Genomic DNA, 22,079 nt, shown 5'->3' on the forward strand with positions numbered 1-22,079 from the left:
TTAATTGATGTCAGTAAAAGTTAACAATTGTATTACCTGTGGAAAGCCAATACCTCATAAAGATTTTCATTCGTACTGCATTCCTTGCTTAGACCCAGACCACGACGTCCCTTGCTGTCGGTTTTGTGCTTATTTAACCCCCGAACTATTTGCCATTGGGCTATCTTTGCAGCAAATTATTTTGGTACTTGGTTTAACTATCCAGAAGTGGCTTTAGTAAGCCATCCGACTACCGATATTCTGAAAAAATGTAAAGATAAAGACAGAAACAGACCGCATAGGTCCAAAACTGCCGATGATGCTTCCGTTAAGCTAGTAGCCAGTTCACCGGTACTCAGTGAGGCACTTTCGCAGCCCTTGATACCTGCTACTTCAGATTCGTAGGCCTCTGCTGAGACCCTTTCAGAGTCCGGTATGCCACGAGATGCTTCTTCGACTATGGAATCTGCGGATGTCTCTACCTTGAATGGGTCCGGAAGCCCTGTGCAGGCACTGGATTCTGAGGGTGTATTTAGGCCTACAGACTTGCATTTCAAACAGACTCCATCTTCTTCTTCAAGGCCTAAAACTCAACCTACGCCTCATCCAAACTGCATTGTCAGGCCCATATGCCTAAAAAACAAATGATAAGAATGGCTGAAGGTCTTATTACTCTAATTAGGGAAAGCCAGCCTTCCCCTCTAAGAGACCTCAAACTGATTTTCCTTCTGATTCTTCTGATCTGGATTCTGAAATTTCTGTTTCTTCTGATTACCAGGATTTACCCTTATCTACCTATGAGCATCTGATGCAGAGGATTCCATTCCCTCTGCTTCCCCTCCAGAAGAGTTTTCTTTTGATGAAACCTTGCACTCTCTTAGGGAGCATTTCTGCTCTGACTCCAAAAAGAGGCTTAGGGAATTCTTACTCCTCCCTCATCACAGGCCTTTAGTTATCCCTCCTGTTCTGGATGTTGTAGATTATGCCTTCTTGGAAACTAGCCTGGTCCCAGACTCCTTACCTCCAGCTCCCAGAAAACCTGACAGGTATTACAGAGTACCTGACTCTCATGTTTCTCTGCAAAAATCCTACTGTGGATCCAGAGACCATTTCCCAAGGACCAAAAGGCATTAAGGCTACTACTGCTAAAAACCCTACCCCCTCTGATAGAGATTCCAGGGCCTTGGACAGATGGGGTAAGAAGGTATACACTTCTGCTACTTTGGCCATTAGGGCCTTAAACTGCCAGTTTCATATGTTAAAGTATCGACAGCATATTATGGGACTTCTTAAACAGAAAATGATGTTGATTCCTGACTGTGCTGAAAATAAAGAATTACAAGATGTAATGCATTCTGCTGAACAAGTTGGTAAACATATTTTTCAATGTGGTTTTGATTTTTTAGAAGCATCTTTCAGGGCTGCTGTCACTGGGCCTGTACTTAGAAGGCATACTTGGCTTAAGGAGTAAAACTTGCCAGATCATGTTAAAGCTAAATTACTGGATGCTCCCTTAAACCAAGACCGCCTGTTTGGCAACAAATCAGAAGTCCTTAAAAAGATGGAGGAAAAAGCTAAATCTATGAAAACTGTTAAAGATTTCCTGCAAGTACAGCCTCCCAGATTTAGTAGGCATTGGCCTTCTAAGAATTGGTCCTTTCCAGTCTCTTCCAAGCCTTCTCAGCCCAAACCCAGGAACAGCAGGCCACCAAGGCTACAGTTTCAAGGTATGCACAGGCCTAAGCAGTAGGGGGCTCCCACTTCCAAAGCTAGAAGTAGTAAGACTCCCCCCTATGGAAAAATGTCACAAAGACTTAGCCTTAACCCTTCTAAGCCCTGCTCAACTGCCTGCTCCCTTAGGGGGAAAGATCGCTCTGCATGCAAAAAACTGTGAAATTATTACCCAGGACAAATGGATTTTAAATGTAGTCTTCCAAGGATACAGATTCCGCTTCCACACCTTACCAACTCCAAACGGTTGGCCAGACCTACCCCAAAATCACTGGGCATAGACTCAACAGCAGGTTCTCTCTCTTCTAAGTATCAGGGCTATTCAACCTGTCCCAGCAGAAGAAAGGGGACAAGGTTTTTACTCACGAATTTCCTGGTACCCAGAAAAGACAGCTCCTGTCATCCTATTCTGGACCTCTCTTTCCTAAACACCTTTTTAGTAATCCCAAAATTCAAAATGTTAACATTTCAACAGCTGCTTCCTGTGCTAGGCAAAGATGCCTGGTTGGCAACCTTGGACTTAAATGAAGCTTACCTGCACATTCCAATAAGGGAATCTTGCAGAAAATACCTATGCTTCAGAGCAGGCTCCATGCACTATCAGTTCTCTGCACTTCCCTTTGGCTTATCTACTGTGTCCAAGGTATTCACAAAGTGTCTATCTCCAGTCATTGCATTTTGCAGGCAGAGAAATATTCAAATATACCCATACCTGGATGATTGTCTGATTCAGGCAGAAAGCCAGGACATGCTATTAAAACATCTGGCATTAATAAAGAAACTTCAAACCTCACTGGGGTACTTCATAAATGAAAATAAATCTTATCTAGTACCCTGACAACAGATTGTATTCCTGGGAGCAAGCTTGAACACAACTTCCCAGATGGCTTACCTCACGCCAGAGGAACACGTTTATTTGACAGCCTACTTCAAACTACTGTCCACAAAGACCCAGCTATCTGCAAGGAAAATCCTGCAAGCCCTGGGGTTCATGGTCTCTTGCATTCTACTAATTCCATATGCAAGACTGCATATGAGGAAACTGCAATGGTATCTAAAAAACTTATGATGCCAACATTCTCAGGACCTGAAATCAATAATTCCTATCATTCCTTGTATAAAGACAGAGTTCCTTTGATGGGCAGAGGCCTGCTACCTCAACAAGGGCCTCCCTTTCAATCTACCCCATGCCGCCCAAACCCTGACTACCATCGCATCAGACTATGCATGGGGGGGGGGGGGCTCACTTGGCAGGGCGGTGCATTTAGGGCAAATAAAACCTGAGTCAGATGCACCTGCATACCAACCTAAAAGAAATGTTAGGTGTACAGAATTCCTTGACAGCCTTCAAAGATCACATTCTTCCAGGACAATTATTGGTAAAGACAGACAACACCACAGTTATGCAGTACATAAACAAGCAGGGGGGAACCCAGTCGTACCCTCTCTGCAGACTAGCCATGGCTCTGTGGAACACAGCCTTAAGCTACCAAGTGCACCTACAAGCTCAATTCCTGACAGGCAAACTAAATTTACTGGCAGACGACCTAAGCAGATATCTCATGGATCCACACAAATGGAAACTGGAACCAAAAATATTCAACCTCTTGAGGAACAAATGTGGGACTCCAGAGATAGACCTGTTTGCCTCCCCTCAGAACTACCAATTAGACACACTCTGTACAAGGACTCCCCACAGTCAAGCTTGAAAACTGGATACCCTGTCCTTTACCTGGGAAATCCTCTCAGTTTATGCCTTTCCCCCTCTGCCTCTCCTCTCGAAGGTTCTGCTAAAGATCAAACAGGACAAACCAAGGACAATACTGATTGTGCCAGACTGGCCTCATCAGCACTGGTACCCCCCTCTTACGCAGTATGATACTGCTGGATCCATGGCACCTACCTCAGACATCTTCCCTGCTGTCCCAGCAGGCGGGCCAGATCCTGCACCCTCAGCTTCAAATCCTGAACCTTGCAGCCTGTCTAATTCCTTGAGCTCTCTAATAGCATCTCTCAGTAAGCAGGTGCTAGATGTCATTCTGGAAGCAAGGAAACCTAGTACTAGAAAATCTTATGCTGAAAAGTGGAAAAGATACTGTTCCTGGAGCCAGACTCAGGGGATGGGCACTACGGTGCCCAGCTTACCTCATATCCTTCAGTACTTAACAGAAATGCTCCACAGGGGCCTACCTTCTCGTCAATTAAAATTCATGCCTCCGCCATCTCAGCACATTATAATACTGAACCACACCTCTTCTCTCACCCCCTGTTAAAGCAATTCCTCATAGCGGCTAAAAATGTAAGACCTCCCCCCCAGGCTACCCCCACTCCAGCCTGGGACCTTAACTTTGTATTGTAAAAGCTCACTCTCCCACCATTTGAACCTGCTGCTACTGCAAAGTTGAAATTCCTTTCTTGGAAAACAGCTTTCCTTTTAGCCATCACTTCAGCAAGAAGAGTGTCTGAATTACAGTCCCTCATGGCACTGGAGCCCTTCATTATCTTCTATGTGGACAGGGTTTCCCTCAGGAACAATCCTTCCTTTATGCCCAAGGTGGTGTCTAGTGTGACCCTTAATCAGTCCATTCATTTGACCACTTTTTTTCTGAATCCACAAAAGAAAGGAGAGAGAATACTGTACTCCTTGGACGTGCACAGAAGACTTAGATTTTATTTGGACATGACTAAGCCTCTCAGAAAATCTGAACAGCTGATAGCTGGCTTTGCTGCAGGGGCAGAGAGGAAGGCCATTTCAAAGCAAACCATTTCTAAATGGATAGCCCACTGCATTCACTTCTGCTATAAGCACCATGGAAAACCTACCCCACAGGGGATTAGATCACATTCCACCAGGGCTGCATCTACCTCTACAGCCTTTCTCAGAGGAGTCTCTACCAGGGACATCCTAGAGGCTGCTACTTGGACCTCTGTACATACCTTCACCAAGCATTACCACTTGCCTATTTTTTCTAAATCAAGAGCTGGTTTTGCCACTGCAGTCTTGCAGGGCTTAATAGCTGGTCCTATTGCTCTCTACCTTCCTCCTCCCTTCCTTAGCTTTGGGAATCTACCCAAATGTAATGACTGCAACAGTGAAACATGAAGAACATAGTACAGATGTGTACACTTACCATAAATGTAGATGTTCCAGTGTATTCACTGTTGCAGTCCTGGTTACCCTCCCTCCAGCCACCTGACTTCTCTTGGCTCTACCTTCCTTCTTGTTTGGTGTATTTAAGCTTTTTGGTGTATTTTCTTTTGTTGGAGGTGTAACCTAACATATAATTACTTCCCATTATGGGGGCACGTGACATCTGGGGCAAGAAAAACTGATGTAATGGCATCGGCTGCATTTTTTATACCCCTGATGACTTGTCATCATGGAAGAAGAGACAGCATCCGACGCAGGAATCCAAGACTTTGATATTCAGGCTGGCTGAGGGCTACCTGCAGACAGATAACCCAAATGTAGTGACTGCAACAGTGAATACACTCAAACATCTACATTTATGGTAAGTGTACACAACTGTACTTTTGTATATTCATATCAGATGAGAAACTGCAACCATTGTCAGTATATTTTGCAAAATAACTGGAGGCTTCTTAATTTTTTAGTCACTTTAGGAAATCTTATGGAAGATTAGCCATGACACTAATTCTTTAATACTAATGTAATAATTTAATAATAATAATAATAATATAATACTAATAAAATATTTTGTCTTTATTTTTTAAGCTTGCTTTCAGTTCAGTGAGAATACCAATTAACAGTAGTCATAAAGTACAATTCTACATAATTTATGGAAATAAATAAAGTTGAAACAAGTGTATTGTACATTCATTGCGTTTTTTTTAGTTGTTTTGAAAAATGTTGATGAATTCCAGTGCTCCTAACATCTAGATCAAAACCCATTGCTGTACTTCGAAAGGAAACATATGGTGTAAGAGTTTAACAAAGTAGTTTTTAATTACTTCTAAAAGGAAAAACATCTTCTGTGGGATTAAGTACAAAGCAATATAAGCTTTTGTTAGCTTCTAATGTAAGAAATGACACAGTGACTGGAATACCATGGGCATGAAAAAGCATACAGTAGATTCAAGAGCACATACCATAGTTTAATTTGAAGCAGGGGAAAACAGTAGCAGTCAAAGTTGTAATGATATGATTAAGGGTTACATGAGCAGAGTTAGGCTGAATTTAGGGGTCTATATTAGATCACCGAATGCTTAAAAAAGTGAACGGTGATTAATCGACCCTATGTAAGTGAAAGTTTATAATGTCGAAGTGTCAGAACAGCGATTTTTTTCCAAGGGAAAAAAAAAAATCACTGTTCCAACAAAAATTAAAAATAAAAAACAAAACACTTTAAACATTACATTAAATGGGGGGCCTCGCCCCCACACACCCCTACTTAAATATACCAACTCCAAGACCGCACTACAGTGCTGAAAATGGCAAAGTACTGAAGTGGCCAAGCAAATTCTTTCCCAGGGAAAAAATTTGCTTAAAAGCCGCTTCAATATTTTGCCGTTTCAGTCTTTTAAGTTCGACCAAGATGCATTTGAAAGAATGCATCTTCGGTCTTCTAATAGGAACCCGAATTTAGACAACAGTAGCTTAATTTCTGTTTCAATGCATTTATTATCACAACAGGTAATATGCTCGCCTTTGGTGCTGGAAGACAAGAAAGCTATAAGGTCTGTTCTCACTCTCAGTTTTGAATTAATTTTTCAAATTGCTGGCACTGCAGTGCATCATTAGGTAGGTGTTGCAGATGAGACATAATTCAGTTGAGGTGATGCACTTCTGAGTGTGATGTAATTCAGATGAGATGTTTATCTAATTCAGATGAGATGTTAAACTGAGGTTCCATCTGCTTGAGCTGGTGGTAGCTCAAGAGGATGAAAAAATCCCAAAAAGAGTAAAGCCAAAACATATTGGTGAGACAAAGGCCCAAAATCAAGTATATTTTTTAAATATAACTCTAATATTCTTAAAAATTAATGAAACAATAGGTTTGTCGTCAGCATGGTGTTTCAGAACAGTAAGTATGAAACTCTAATGTCTGGTATTATTGAATGAATGTAATAATCAGTGATTCACCAGAAAATCAAAAATTTATGGGGGACAGGGCAAAACTATCAGGCAAAAGCAGAGACATTCTGCAAAATTCTGGACATTTGAGAGATGTGCTCCTCATTTAGGCTCGGCCTTGGTGTAAAAACTCAGTGCATTGACAGAAGAAATGTGCAATGCATTTTGTAACAGATGTAGACAAAGCAGAGGTTTACAAACACAGTATGGTGGCAAAGTGATATTTAAATGCCTAAATACAGTGAAATTACAGCAAACATACAAATACAGAAGAAGTTGCATGCAGAGTACATGAATACAGGCAATGACGTATCAAATATGGGTTACAGGGAGAAAGAGAAAGTTGGGATTTAAGGCCTTGTACTAGCCAAAAAGGATGGCCTCTGGTTTCCGTTCTTTAATTATGCATGCATTTGGAATCCTTAATTTTTATGTTTTTATTACTTCATACATTCAGTTATCTGAAAGTGCACCAAACCAATGATGTTAGAAAGAAGAAATGTTATTTTTTCCTTCCTTTTGGTTTGGATTGCCATTATGTCCACTAGTTATTTTAAATATATTGTGTTTTTGGGGTGGGGTGAGGATGTAGTCTGAAAAAAAAAATCTTTTGGACATCAACCCCCCCCCCCCCCCCCCCTCCGGTTAACAAATAGAGAGGAGATATATACTTAGATGGAGGGAGTGAATATTTATTCTTGAGTAATTATTTGGCAGGTCACTTAACAAGAAAATTATCCCAAGTCATCCCTGACAGGAAATGTATTTCAGTGAGCCTTAAGCAGTTAAAGCAACAGCATTAAAATTGTTGTTAAAATGCTATGAAGGGTTTCTGAAGACTATGATGTGCTACCTTGTGAAGTGAAGTTTTGTTATAGAAATATGTCATAAAAATATGTATTATTGAATTATATACTAGAGTAGTTAATGGCTGTGATAAGCACATGAACTAGGTGTTATACAAAATAAACTACACATTAAAATCACAAAGCAGAATATAAATAAAGAAAAAAAAATGAGAGACAGCTGCATTAGTCCTGGCAGTCTAGCTTTAAAAGCTATTTTCTGTGAACCATGCATTCAGTTTGTTCATTATCATTCATCACAATTCATTAACATGGAGTCTGTATAACAGGGAATATACAGCAGAGTGATACACAAAGAACAGCTGAGAAAACACAAGGTAATTAAACATTCTGTCACTGGCAGCAAATATCAGAAATATTAATTGCCAATGTAATGGAAAATGCCAGCATAACAAAGCAAGCGTGCATAAAGATAAATGTATGCATGGACAGTAGGGAATTCTGCTGATACAACAGAAGTAAGAGCAAGCCTAGGTATGAGAAGTCAGAATCTATCATTACCAGGAGAATCCAGGATGTAAACACATGTCCTATATGGATCGCTTTCAAGACCTACCTCTATACTCTGTCTCCTTGGCTGGCATACAAGGCATTCTTGGATTTGGCTGTAATAGACCTTTTGCACATCTGCAAAATGAACATCATCAGAAACACTAAATCCAAGAATTTGAATTTTGCTTGTGACATAAATAAGAAATGTTAGGAACACAGATATCTGTCTCAGAGGATCCCCATGCTCTGGAACGGGGTCCGCATCCATGTGAAATAGAGTTCATCCCTAACCCTATATAAGCGTAACCTTGACCAGTGGATGGGAAATAATAAATTCACCTCATATCTGGCCCCCACGTCTCTGATAGACAAAGGCAGGCAGTAATGCCCAAGTTAACATACCCCCACGTAGCCTCTACAAACTTCCTAGGATACCCCCTCCTAATAAACACAGATGGTACATAGGGATACAACTGGGTTGGATTGCATGACCAGGCTTATAAAGGCACTGGTCGTCATTAGTCTAGTATGTATCTATGAACCTGTGAGCCTGTAAACATTATGAGTGGTTTACAGTGACTGTGAACTATAAACATTATGAATGGTTTACAGTAACTGTGAACTATAAACATTATGAATGGTTTACAGTAACTACTCTGAAATTGTGATTACATTGCTGTTTCTTGGTGTGATTGGCATACATATGTTAAAGTAGGTATTCTCAGTCACCGAGTTAACAAGAATCTGACAAGCAGACTTTTTCCACAGAATGTTTTTATGTTTTTTTCAGCAATAACATTAGCCTGTGCAGTATGAGCCCACAGAATAAAATAGAAAAAATATAAGCCAAATTTGGCTTCAGTTATTCTATTTACCTTCTCATTTATTTATTTCATTGTTTCATGTCCAGTTTATCCTATTTTGGAAATGGGAGAGCTGGAAACTGTCACGGTGAGCAACATATCCAAGATGTGGAACCAGTCTTGGTCAGGACACAAGCCAGTTTTAGCATGCACATGTTCACTTTGCATACACTGCTATGGGCAGTTTAAAAAATTGCCATTTCAACTGGATGCAGGAGAAAGCTGAAAACTCTGATGAAATTGCAGAGAAAACATACAAACACATCAAGTGAGAATATACTTTAATCAGGAGCTGAACCTGAGAACCAAGTTCTATAAGGCAGCAATACAAAGAGTAACATCACTCTGCCATTGTATTTGGATAGGGTTTTTAAATATTGAGAGATGCTTTATGTTCATGTATACTGCATCTGTGTGTGTGTGTGTGTGTGTGTGTGTGTGTGTGTGTGTGTGTGTGTGTGTGTGTGTGTGTGTGTGTATACATCACGCACATTTATGAAACTGTCATGCAATTTAAGTGACACCTGTCATACAGTGCTGCTTGTCATGTTTTCTTTGCATTGTGGTGTGCCATAAAGATGCAGGTATATTTTTGTACTTGATAGAATCCCACTTTGGAAAATGCAGTGGGATATGTTTGCAGCATATATGGTCTTTGCCTTTGTTACACTGTTGTGCAATCAAAAAGTTAGTATTTTTAAGAAAGAGGAGAGTGGTATGGTTGTGGGGGGAGCTTGCCAGATGTAAAAAAACAATGTGAGCAGTAGTCTGATTTGAGTTTTCGATCCAGCTGTATTGTAACACTAAATAATGCTGTTTTGAGTTTTTTTTTTTTTTGGTTTGCTTTCTCTAATTTTCAAGAGTTTTGCATTCTATTTCCAAGCACGAATCTGATATTGACAATGTTTAACAAGAGAGAGAAAAAAAGTATGTAGTATTTTAAACAGATGTTGTCCTGTTTCTTCTAAGTTTCTTGATTGCACACAATTAGAAATTCCTAATGATTAACGTAGCCCTCATAGTGATCATTTATCTGTAACTTAAAAATGCTCACATAAACCTAACTTTAGCATTATGTATTTTTAAATGGTTCACAAGTGGAAGATCATAATGCAGTAATCAGTCTAGGTTTGCAGCATGTTATCCATCTAGGTGTAGTATATAATCTATCTATGTAATATGTAATCAGTCTAGGTGTGCAGTATGTAATCCACCTAGATGTGTAGTATGTAATCCGTCTAGGTGCCCGGTATGTAATCTGTCTAGGTGAACAGTATGTAATCAGTCTAGGTGTGCAATATGTAATCTATATAGGTGTGTAATATATAATCAGTCTAGGTGTGTAGTATGTAATCAGTCTTGGTGTGTAGTATATAATCAGTCTAGGTGTGTAGTATGTAATCCATCTGGGTGTGTAGCGAGTAATCACTCTGTGTGTAATATGTAATCAGTCTAGGTGTGTAGTATGTAATCAGTCTAGGTGTGTAGTACATAATCCATCTGGGTGTAATATGTAATCCATCTAGGTGTGTAGTATGTGGTCCGTCTAGGTGTGCAGTATGTAATCTTTCTAGGTGTGCAGTATGTAATCAGTCTAGGTGTGTCGTATGTAATCCATGTAGGTATGCAGTATGTAATCCATATATGTGTGTAGTATGTAATCCATGTAGGTGTGTAGTATATAATCCATCTAGGTGTGCAGTATGTAATCCATCTAGTTGTGCAGTATGTAATCCATCTAGGTGTGCAGTATATAGTCAATCTAGGTGTGTAGTATGTAATCTGTCTAGGTGTGCAGTATGTAATCCGTCTAGGTGTGCAGTATGTAATCCCTCTAGGTGTGCAGTATGTAATCCATCTAGGTGTGCAGTATGTAATCAGTCTGGGTGTGTAGTATGTAATCCGTCTAGGTGTGCAGTATGTAATCAGTCTAGGTGTTTAGTATGAAATCTGTCAGGTGTGTAGGATATAATCAGTCTAGGATGAGAAAGTAGAATTATTTACAACAACTTTGGTAAACTGGCCATGATGTAATAGTTTGAACCACCTTAAAAGTGAGAGACAAAGCCTGTTCTATGCAGTACATTGTGCAGATGCAGTTTGCAGAGTCAGTGACATACTGGCCACCATCAGCTTCAGAACAAATGATGGATGCAGTGTTATCTAAAGGTTGTACACTGGTATAACATTGCCTGTGAGCAATCTGTGAACATAGTGTAACTAATGTTTGCCTTTCTGAAAGTCTGGTTTGACTTTTAAATATGTCTGGGTAGGGCACTAGAGTATGCCTGTACCAAAGGAAGCAAGTGTTGTGTAACATGCTGCCAGGCATGAACTGGTGATTGTTAATCACTCAAAATAGGTTCACTTGACAGGACACAGCTTGGATGTGGATAACAGGATGGTCAGTATGAGACTGGACATCATGGACATCCAGAAGGTAAGATGGAATGGCAATGCAGCAAATCTACTTGGCTTGGGATCCAAGAGTATGCTATTCAGGGGGAGGACAGACTAGTAATTGTGAGGCAGTATGGTAAGGAAAAGACTTCAGAAAGCAGTGAGAGATGTCATCAAAATTAGAGAAAGAATCATAGCAGTCAGACCCCATTGTAAAGATAAGGCAGTATTCTTAATCCCAACCTATACCCCACATCAGGATTGTAATAGCAAGGAGAATAATGCATTCGGGCAGCACTTACTACCTAGAGCAGGACACTGTGAGATGGAGATGATAAAAGGGGACCTGAGTACTCATACTGGGGCAGACAGAACAAGATATGAGGACTCCGAGGATACACATTGGGGAGGCAACAGGAATAAAGAAGAAAAGGCTGTTCTAGACTTCAGTCTGGCAAATGGCTGGATGGTGGGGGATAGAAATAATGACCCAAGTTATGAAGGAACACTGGTTGGCTAACAGAGAGGCTAATAGACCAGTCACAGTAGTGAAGAGCAAGGCATCAGAGGCATTCTACCAGCTTCTGGAAATTCTCATCATGTTGCAAGGCAATGTCAATAATCAGGTCCAACTGCAGAGATGGCAAAAGAGAACAGATGACACTGGTTCATGGTCAGGAAAGCAGAAAACAATCTGTGAAGATGTGAGAGAAGACAGAAAGAATGCAAGAAGAAACTAGGGTGGCTTGCAAAGAGTTGGATAGGTTGTGTGAATGAAGACCTGAAACTTTCGGGCATACCAGTCAAAGAAGATAGGAGAGTGACATTGAATCAAAAGAGAGAGAGACAGTTGAGTTAACCCTATGCAGAAAACAGGAAAAAGGAGCTTGACGACGATGATGATGATGATGTAGATTACTCGATCTGTAAGGTTTGCTTAATGTTTATTACAGGGACTTGGTCAGGTGAACTTTTTGTCCCAAACCTTGAATCATCCATCCTTCCAGGTCTCCGTGCTATTTACCACACTAAGCTGGGAAGTGTCAGTGTTGAGGTTTGATAGTTTGTATTTCATCTTCTTTGGAACTGAACAACATTGAGGAAGAAGTATCTATTCCTTTAAGTATGTCTTTGGAGCAGGAATTAATTGCATACTCTTCCTGATGCACATTCCATTGGATTAGCTGTTGATTTTTTGGCAGGATTTTCCTGTTTTCCTCCATGACTTTCTACACAAGCCCCCAATGTTGGGTGACTTTAGTACTTGGGTAAAGCTTCAGCTTCTCACACATTTACAACTGCTACTCATATATCCAGTCACTCAATAAACGTGATTCTCTGGCTTGGTCTTAGTGAAAGAACCACACACCTACCTTCACATACTGTTGAGCTGGTCCAAACTCAAGATCTGTGGACCATTAACTAGGTGACATAGTGCCCTTTATTGGCCTAGTTGTTAGCGAGAGTAAGTGATTATGATCTAGACACACTTATCAAGGCTTTTAATTTAGCTGTTATTGTTTCTTTGAATACTCCTGTACTAGCTTATGTATGACCTGTTATGAAGACTGATGTAAAAATCCCGAAGGAATCTCCTTCATGAGGACACATTTTGCCTGGATCTGTATTATGCTGAATGCACCCAGTGACATTTCTGCAACATTGAATCATCTTGTTTCAGTTTTTTTAGTTGTTGGCAGGCTCTTCAGCCCAATCTGTCATGCTGCTTGTAAAGTTTTCTTTTATTCTTCAGACTACTGTGACAAAATCTCATGGTTCTTTGCATGTAAGATTCCCAAGATAAAGTGATCCTTCTCTGGGATTCACCCATTGAGAATTTTGATAATTTATTTATGGCTTTATCAAATTGATGTTGAGCTGAATTTAATTATTTTGCTTATGATGAGGTCAGGAAGATTGTTTCTGCTTTATATCCTGACAATCATAGGTTGTACCCTGGCCTCACAAGGTTGATAATCACTTCCCAGAAGTCACTAAGGTTAGCTGTTTCCAGATAGATCATTGATAAGGAATGGGATGTTTGCATCTTCTTAAAAATATTGCTTATCTCAATCCTAAAACAAATAAAAAAAAAAAAAGCTGAAACTGGATCCTAACCACTTGGGGAATTACCACCCTGGCTCTAGGTTCCCATTTATAGAGAAAATTATTGGGAAGGCTGTGTGCATATGGATTTATTCTTAATTGACCTCTTAGACCTTTGTCAGTTCAGTTTCTGACTCAAGCATAATGTAGAGGATTATGGTTGGGTCTCTGATCATAATCAAGTTATTATGTGTTTGAGACGTAGATGCCAAAAAATTCACCTCTCAAGCAATTCACCTGTCGATTGTTGAGAATACATAATGAAAGGCTATGATTAGAGACCTGCTTATAATTCTTTGTGGTTTATGAGGTTGTATCTGCTACATGTACTACTGGTTACAGTGAAAAAAAAAATCACAAACTGTTTTTCTAACTTAGAAAGCCGATAAAGCTGAGCACTGGCAGTACAATTGTTAAGCACCTTTCAAAGTGCTGGTAATATTGGCTCTCGCACTAGAGTAGCGCTCACCTAGGTTTTCCTGATATTGGAGCATAATATGGAGCTCTATGCACTGCAATAAGTTTATCTTTTTTTCAAATGGTTAGTTATCTCTCAATGACAAAAGGCCAACGCCTGTATTCAGTTACTATCCTCCTTAGTATCTTAGCAAGTTTTGACACAATAGACTGTGGGATTTGCAGCACCTGAAATATTATTGCCTTTACAACCACTTTTCTTGGGCCTCTTCCAGCAGCTGTTTTTTATTGTTAATGCTTACAGATCTTTTTCTCTGAAATGTGGGCTACTCCAGAGCTCTGTTTTATTTTTTCCTTTATTGCATACTGTTCTAAGAGAATCATTATGGAGGTGTTATTTGATGTCTTGGATAAGTTAATGATATTCCTCCACATCTTCCTTTCTAGCAGGAACTTGTGTCTCACTTTATTGCCTTAAAAGACTGCCTGTAATAGATTCAGCAGATGATGGTGCAGAATTATTCAAAAATTAATCCAACAAAAACTAAAGCCGTGTTCATAAGTGGCATCCGTCAGTTATTGCATCTTTTTCTTCTTCTTCTGCTCTCCTCCTTAGTAACTTATGGGTAAGTCAGCTGGAATAGGATTCTCATATCTAAATTTTTGGGTGTAGGTTTTGATGATAGATAGGCATTTAATGACCAAATGTCAGAAGTCATTAAGCTGTTGTATTTGCATTAGCTCAGATCAGGCAGTTTATTCCAGCATCAGACCTTGTGATAATAGTTTAAGCATGGATTATGGCTGTACTGGACTACTAAAACACTCTCTACCTTGGGCTTGATATGAGAACATACTGCATCTTAAGTGGGTACACAAAACTGCAGCCAGATTGTTGACAGAAGAATCTCAGGATAGTTACATCTCACTGGTTTTATCAAACCTGCACTAACTAACAATAGCAGCCAGATATGTAAAAATTCTGATTCCCAACTACTGTGCCCATCTCAGTCTGAGATCTGCTTACCTAAAGGAGACATTGAGGCACTATGCCCCACCTAGGCATTTAGGTAATTAAGAAGGTGACTGCTTTTGGTTCCACTGACCTGTTTGGAAACATCAGATAGGTGACCCTTTGCCTACTTGCTCCAGTCCTATGGACACAACTACCTTCTCTGATTCCAGCATGTAAATCTGAGTATTACTTTAGGAGTTCTCTGAAATACCATCCATCTTTTTAGAAGAGTCTACTTGAACCCTAGTAGGAGTACCACATCTGATTTGTATATCTCTTATTTTCTAATTTTAAATTATTTTTACCCATTTATGATTTCTTACAGTTTTGATTTTTAGATATGTTGCCTTTTAATATTTCTTTGCAAAATGCCAAGGAATCGGGCATTAAATACTCTAAGCAGAAAAATAACTGGTTGACTGTTTACTTGCCAAGCCTGTTTATCTACGTTTATGTTTGCTAGACTGAATATCTTTTTAAGTGAGGTCACTGTGACACCTCAGTTTTGTGTTACTACTGTCTTTACCGTTGCAACATGCTTCTCTTTTCTCCATGATTTTGTCACCATGAAATTAAAATAAGGATGCTGTGAGTATGGAAAAAATGTTAGGCATGACCTGCTTGCTTGATCTTTTTGGATCAACAAGGCCATTCTGTGAGTTTGGGGCCAACATCTCATAATGGGTCCTTTCCTGGGGATCCTGCACTCTGAGAAACAAAAAAACATGCCATTATGTACAGTTAGTGAACATTGTGAAGTAATTTCGAAGAGAAAAGAGTTAATAAACTGTATAGCATACCTCTCAATGTTATAGATTTTTGCTGAATGTCCAGATATTTACCTAATATTTTTGTCTGTTCATCATAAAATGAGCATTTTTGGCAAATCTTTGGGATTTATGTTACTAAATAATAAGAGATATTTGAGTTTCAGACTTAATACCCTTCAGAAAAATGCATTTATTGTAAAATCTGTTATTAAAGCATCATTCTAGGTTTATAAGAAAGATAATTAGAATTTGTCCCTGATTTTGGGCCTATGGTGTCTTCATTATTTTTGGCTTTGTCAAGATATTTTGTACTAAGAGACTAAATGATACTCTGCACAATCAATTTAACAAGTGAACAGAAAAACAAGATCTTTTATTCCTTATGATTATCATCTTGTGAAGTAGCTTGGCAGTACAAGTGTATTACAACCCAATGCAAAAAGTCCCAAATATCTCCAAGAAAAATTACATTGGTAGAACACAAAGTAAACATATCTATCTATCTATCTATCTATCTATCTATCTATCTATCTATCTATCTATCTATCTATCTGTCTATCCTTTTTTTGACCAGGTTAGTCCCAACTGGGCTACTGGCCTCTTTTCAGGGAAACAAGAGGTAATATTTTTCTTACTAGGGGAAATGTGGCCAGGGCATCAGAAAACTTTTGCAACTGTTTTGGTTAGGTGCCATAGGATGTTTTACATTTGTCTGAGCTACCACCATCTCAAAAAGATGGGATGTCAGTTTAAGGTCTCATCAGTAGGATGACTTGCTCAAGAGTGCACCACCCACTTAATGCTGCATTGCAGTTTCAGAAATACAGTTACCTGGCGTAGGTTCCATCAGGTTGCTTTGCTGTTGACCTAAAGACATAATGGGCCATTAAGAAGTATTTGATACATTGTGGTAGTTCTAACATAAACATTCTGGGGGTTTACTGTGAAACTTGAATACAATGTCCACTTCAGCTTTTTGTATCACAGGAGAGGAAGGGTTGTGAACATATGGTAGCTATAAAGCACAGGGAGCAGCTCTGCTATGAATTAATACAGTTAATGTTGGTATATATAAGAAATATGCAGCAAATAAATGAGAAGGCAATGGAGCTGAAACTCCAGAAATATATGTGGTAATGCTAGGTATATTAGCCATGGAAGAATAGCAAATTAAGAGAGAGAATGTCTTTTTACTGAAATCTTGTAATAAGGAAAAGGAAGTGCTCTGATACAATTTTGACTACTGCAGTACCTTGCAACTGACATGATTTTACACCATTTAAAATACTTTAAATAAATGACTTCAATTCAGTGTGCACAAAAGCTGGAGGGCAGATGAGAGAAGTACAGAACATTAGTGTTGTTTAATCACTGTATTTGGCTACTATTCTATTTGTACAGCTACAACTTAAATGGCCGTTTCCCCTCATAGTTAAATTATTTGTTACATTTTCAGTGGCAAGTGTCTCCTCAGGTAAACTTTCAAACACTGACATTGAGGGGTGCTGCAGATATGTCTTTATCTCTCTGATGATGTAGATAAAGTCATCTCATCAGCTCCTCTTCCAGATTATCAGCATCCTCTTTCACCCGGCAAACCTTCTTACAAGGGCGATGGAGACAAGTAGAGAGTATCTCATGAGCCTAGACCTCTTCATGTTGAGGAGATGAGTCTGCAGACATGTCTGTCACTCTTCTCTTCTGAAAATGCACTAGACGTCTGGGTGGAAACCTAGGAAGACTGCAAGTTCTTGTGTGGCCAATCATTTTGATCTCTAGAGATGAAAGGGGCAGAGCTGGGATCTAGATCTCATCACAATTCTGTCCTTTGTCAAACAGAGTCACTTCTAAAAAGAGGAAGCTAATGAATAATCCTATGAGTTCCAGAACGTCAACACTTCCTGGATATTAGTGAAAAACTGAGGTGGCGGACCCTTAAGGATTTTCAGTCTGGCAGAAAACCATATGTAAACTGATTACTCTTGTCCTCAAGCAGCCAGCTCCTTGTGACTGGCAAAGAGAAAAATAAACTTCCTCCAAAAGGAGCAGATGAAAACAGAGTCAGTTACAGTTTGCACAGATGCTCCAATAATTTCCAGATTTCTGGTTAAGTTAGTGTGACTTGTTTATGTTTGTTTTGTTGTTGCAAAAGTTCAGAAACTTTATTCGAAATATCAGAGATTATTACAGTGACCAAAGAGCAACGTCAAGCTTGGATCCATTGTGCATCTCCTAATGCAGAAAAATGCTGCATTTGTACATACAAATAAAATGTATCTGTAGCTTGTGCTGCATGTAGCTCAAGTACAAGTAGGTTAAATATTCTATAATGATTTTCTAGTCATTGACTTCATCTGGAAGCTTACAAATGTCTGCTTGTAGAGCATCTAAGGGTGATACATTTTCTGCAGGACTTGGAGGTACTATTTTCCTGACTCCATGCTCAACAGCTGTTTATTAAGTAAAGCTGTTTTGATAATCCTGCAGGTTAGGTTGGAATGGTGCATACTGTGGCTGAAACAATGCGGAACTAATTGGTGATATTGTCTAGTGCTACTTTTACATTCAAGCCTGATAGCTTTACACGAGCCTTTGGATTTTGAAGACTCTGAATACATATCTAAGCAGTCATCCCACCTTACCTACGAAAATCCATTTGAAGTGAATTAGCTTGAACTTATTGTAGAAGGGCAGATGAATTAGATGTGACTCGTTACTCCAAACATTTTGACAGACCTGGTTAGACTGACTGAAATCACTATTACAGTAATTATAATGAAGGGGTTATTACTACTAACATATGGCCTGAGTACCAAAGCTTTACCTTCCCAGGATCATATGTCCAACACATGACAACTCATAAGCGTAGGGGTATATAGGTGACTGTATGAGCACAATTCCTCAGACTATCTCACCACCAGCATGAAGGCAGGTTGTGTATATGTTGGACTGACTGTTGTTTGGTCATTGGTGCCATTGCTTCAAGTAAACAACTAAGTGCCCCACCACAGAACCTTCCTTTCCTGTTCTAAAGTGATTTTGCCTACCAGTATTACATGTCAGCTAGGAGGGGTAAGTTTGAGGGTAGTAGGCAAATTCCATACAAAGACTTGCAAACCCAGTGTCTTTTCTGCTTAGGAATGGCAGGGCTACAAGGCCTGTTTCATTTGCCAATCATTTGTAACTAATATGTTGTGATCCCATTTGTCCTCACTCAACACTTTTGTGGAGACTCAACATCATAAATGCTTGGACCACTCCCAAGATGAAAGATTCTGCTTCCCTAGATGTAGTGTTACTGCTTAAAAAGAAGCTTTAAAAAAACTAGGCCAGAAATTAATTTGACTCTTTATGACTCTGACATACTGTCTGAGGTTTCAGAAGCCACAGTACATCCAGTTCCATCTCAGATGACCTCTACTAAAACCCTGTCAGAGGCTAGTATGGGATCAGAGGCTCCTATAACTGAGAAAACCATAGATGAAGCTGAACCATGTATTGTCATCTTGGAGTGTCAAGAGGATATTCCCAAGATACTAATTAGGGAGGAGATCCCAGGTAAACTTGAGGTATGTCAGGGATCTGAACCACAGTGCTTGGTTCAGACGGATTTAACACCAAAAAAAGAAACACCAAAAAACTAAACATGTAACTTCCTCCCCTCCTTTTCCTTCTAGGGAGAAGGAATGGCTAGACATTTTGCAAGGCCTGTACAAGGCCATTATTGCCCTGAAGCCACCATTCTTTACTTCTCAACACCCCAGCACACCACACAAAAGGCTGCTGTGGATTCATCTCCTTTTGAAGATGAGAAGACTTCTGATTCAGATCATCTCCTGACCTATTCATCTCAAATTCAGTCTGCTGACCAAGTCCATTCAGATGACGAAGACTCCCATTCTCCTAACTCTCCTGTGGAAGGATCTTCTTTTGGAGAGACAATGTTAAACATGATGAAACATTCTGAGTGTGAGTCTAGGCAGATTAGAGTTCAGAAAAGGTAGTACAGCCTCCTGGAAATAGGTACTCCCTCTTCATCCCCACTTCTCCCTGTTATTCAGGCCATGTTGGATGCCTTTCAATCCACCTCTGCTGCCTTTGACACACAGTCTCCTGCATATAAAAGGCCAAAAGTATTTTATAAAGTCCCTGATGATCTTAAAATCTTAAATTCTTGTTTAAAAATCCTGAGCTAGATCCCTTTGCAGTCTTTCTCTTCTGATACACCTTCTAAGCTTCTCCCTAATGCCAATGCCCTACCTTCAGGCAGGGTTATAATGGTATGGATGGGTGGGTTAAAAGTTGTATACCTCATTTACTTTGGCATTCGTGGCTATAAATTATGAAAACCAGGTGACCAAATACTTGATATCCATCATCAATCAATTCCTTAAAAAAGGTAGTGGTGGATTCACAAGGGATTGATTCTAAGTAACAAATGTTGTCTTTACTTTATCAGGCTACACAAGTAGTCAGACACAGCATTAAACATAGTTACAATGCTGCAGAGGCCTCATCTAGAGCAGCTGCCACTGCATCTGGCCTCTGCAGTTACGCATGGTTGAACAATCATCCATACCTGAAGACTTGAAAGCTAACACTATAGATTCCCTTTAGACAAAAATCTCCTGATTGGAAATCAGATAGACAATCTTTTCAAAACCCTTGAAGAACAGGAAAAAACAACCATCTATGTGAAACAGAGTTCCTCCCTAACCCAATTCAAGTGCAACTTGGACAATTGGATGGGAAACCAGAAATTCATCCCTGGTTTGGCACCTATGTCTCTAATGAACACAGGTAACCAGTAAATGGTTCATCTCCCAGGCCTATGCTTACACTTATTAAGGGTATCAGAGCTTGTCAGAGATTTGGGATGCATGGCTAGGCTTAAAAAGGCCCTTGTGGCTCTTAGCCTAGTAAAACCCTATGAACCTATGACAGACTGCATACATCTTCTGTTAACCTCCATACCTAGGTACCAGAGGAATTGCCCAGTAAAACCTACCTCTTTTTGTCAGAAGAGATACTAGGCCCAGACAGAAACACAGGAATGCCCCAAAAAGTGATTAAGAGATTCCCAGAGAAACTACAGAGATATTCCTCCTCTTCTGGCAGGTCTCCATTTGGAGACAGATCTTTGTGACAATCTACAAGTACCCCCACTAATCTCGACCTGTCCTTCACCTCTCAGAAGGGCTCACACAGTCAATCTCCACCTGGCAAAAGATTACCACAGACCAATGGGTGCTTTCCATTATAAAAAAGTACTGCACCATGTCTTGGATGGACATTCCCTCTCTAAATAACATCCCACCCCTCCCCACAACCAGATCTACCTGTTTCCACCCATTCTGTGTGAATTGCAGGCATGAGGCACAATAGAAACAGTACCTCAGGAATCTTTGGAAAAGGGCTTTTACTGAAGAATTTTCCTAGTACCAATGAAAGAAGAGCAATGGAGACTTATGTTAGATCTCACTCTACTAATTTTCCACCCAGAAAAACATGTCTTTAGTAGCCATATACATTCCATTATGGACAATGCGTTGTCAGACGCATTAAGTAGAACCTTAGAGGATCCTCACCAGTTGACCCTCGAGTCTTTCTAGATTTCTCCACTGTTGGGTGGGTACCTCAGATAGACCTATTTGTATTATAGAGCAAAAACAGCTCCCCAACTTTTATACCAGGTGCTGTTGTCCCTCAGCCTGAAGGACAGATGCTTTCAGTTTTGAACAGATGCTTTCAGTTTTCAGTGGACAGGGAGATTCCTCTATGCCTTTCCTCCTTTACCTCTCATTCCAAGGGCTATTCTAAAGACCAAAAATAAAAACCAAAACTCTTGCCAGTGAACCCCTTTTGGCCAAGACAGCATTGGTTTCCTCTTCTTTTTCACCTAGCCAGGGGCAGCTACTATAGACTTCCATTGCAAGTAGATCTCATCACACAGTAGAAGTGGTCACTACTACACCCTGACCTGTCATCTCTGAACCTAACACTGTGGATGATGGGGTTCTAATTCCTTACTGGCACCACTTTTCAGGGGATGTAATTAAGGTACTCTCAAGAAGCCAGAAGACCCAACACTCAAAAATCCTACATAGCCAAATGGAATTTTCCTTTTAGTGCCACAGTAATGGACATGACCCCAACAAATTAAAAGTACCTTCCATACTGAAATCTCTGTGTGAGCTTATGCATACAGGTGTAGCCTACACTTTAATCAAAGCCCACCTCCTAGCCATCTGTGCATGGCTAACCCTCAGTTCTCCTCTTATATTCAGACCTGAGGTCAAGTTGTTCCATGTAGGGATGCTTAGACCACAAAAAAAGCCCATTACC

General features: G+C 39.9%; 1 protein-coding gene across 3 annotated transcripts in view; it reads left to right on the forward strand.

The window, feature by feature from the left end:
• The window catches only part of MID1 (midline 1), a 1,755,005-nt gene that overhangs the window by 1,700,733 nt on the left and 32,193 nt on the right, over positions 1–22,079 (forward strand). The gene's annotated exons all lie outside the window — the stretch shown is intronic.

This window comes from Protopterus annectens, chromosome 5.part0 (genome assembly GCF_019279795.1).
Source record: "Protopterus annectens isolate FY-2018-M chromosome 5.part0, PAN1.0, whole genome shotgun sequence".
Lineage (NCBI taxonomy): Eukaryota > Metazoa > Chordata > Ceratodontiformes > Protopteridae > Protopterus > Protopterus annectens.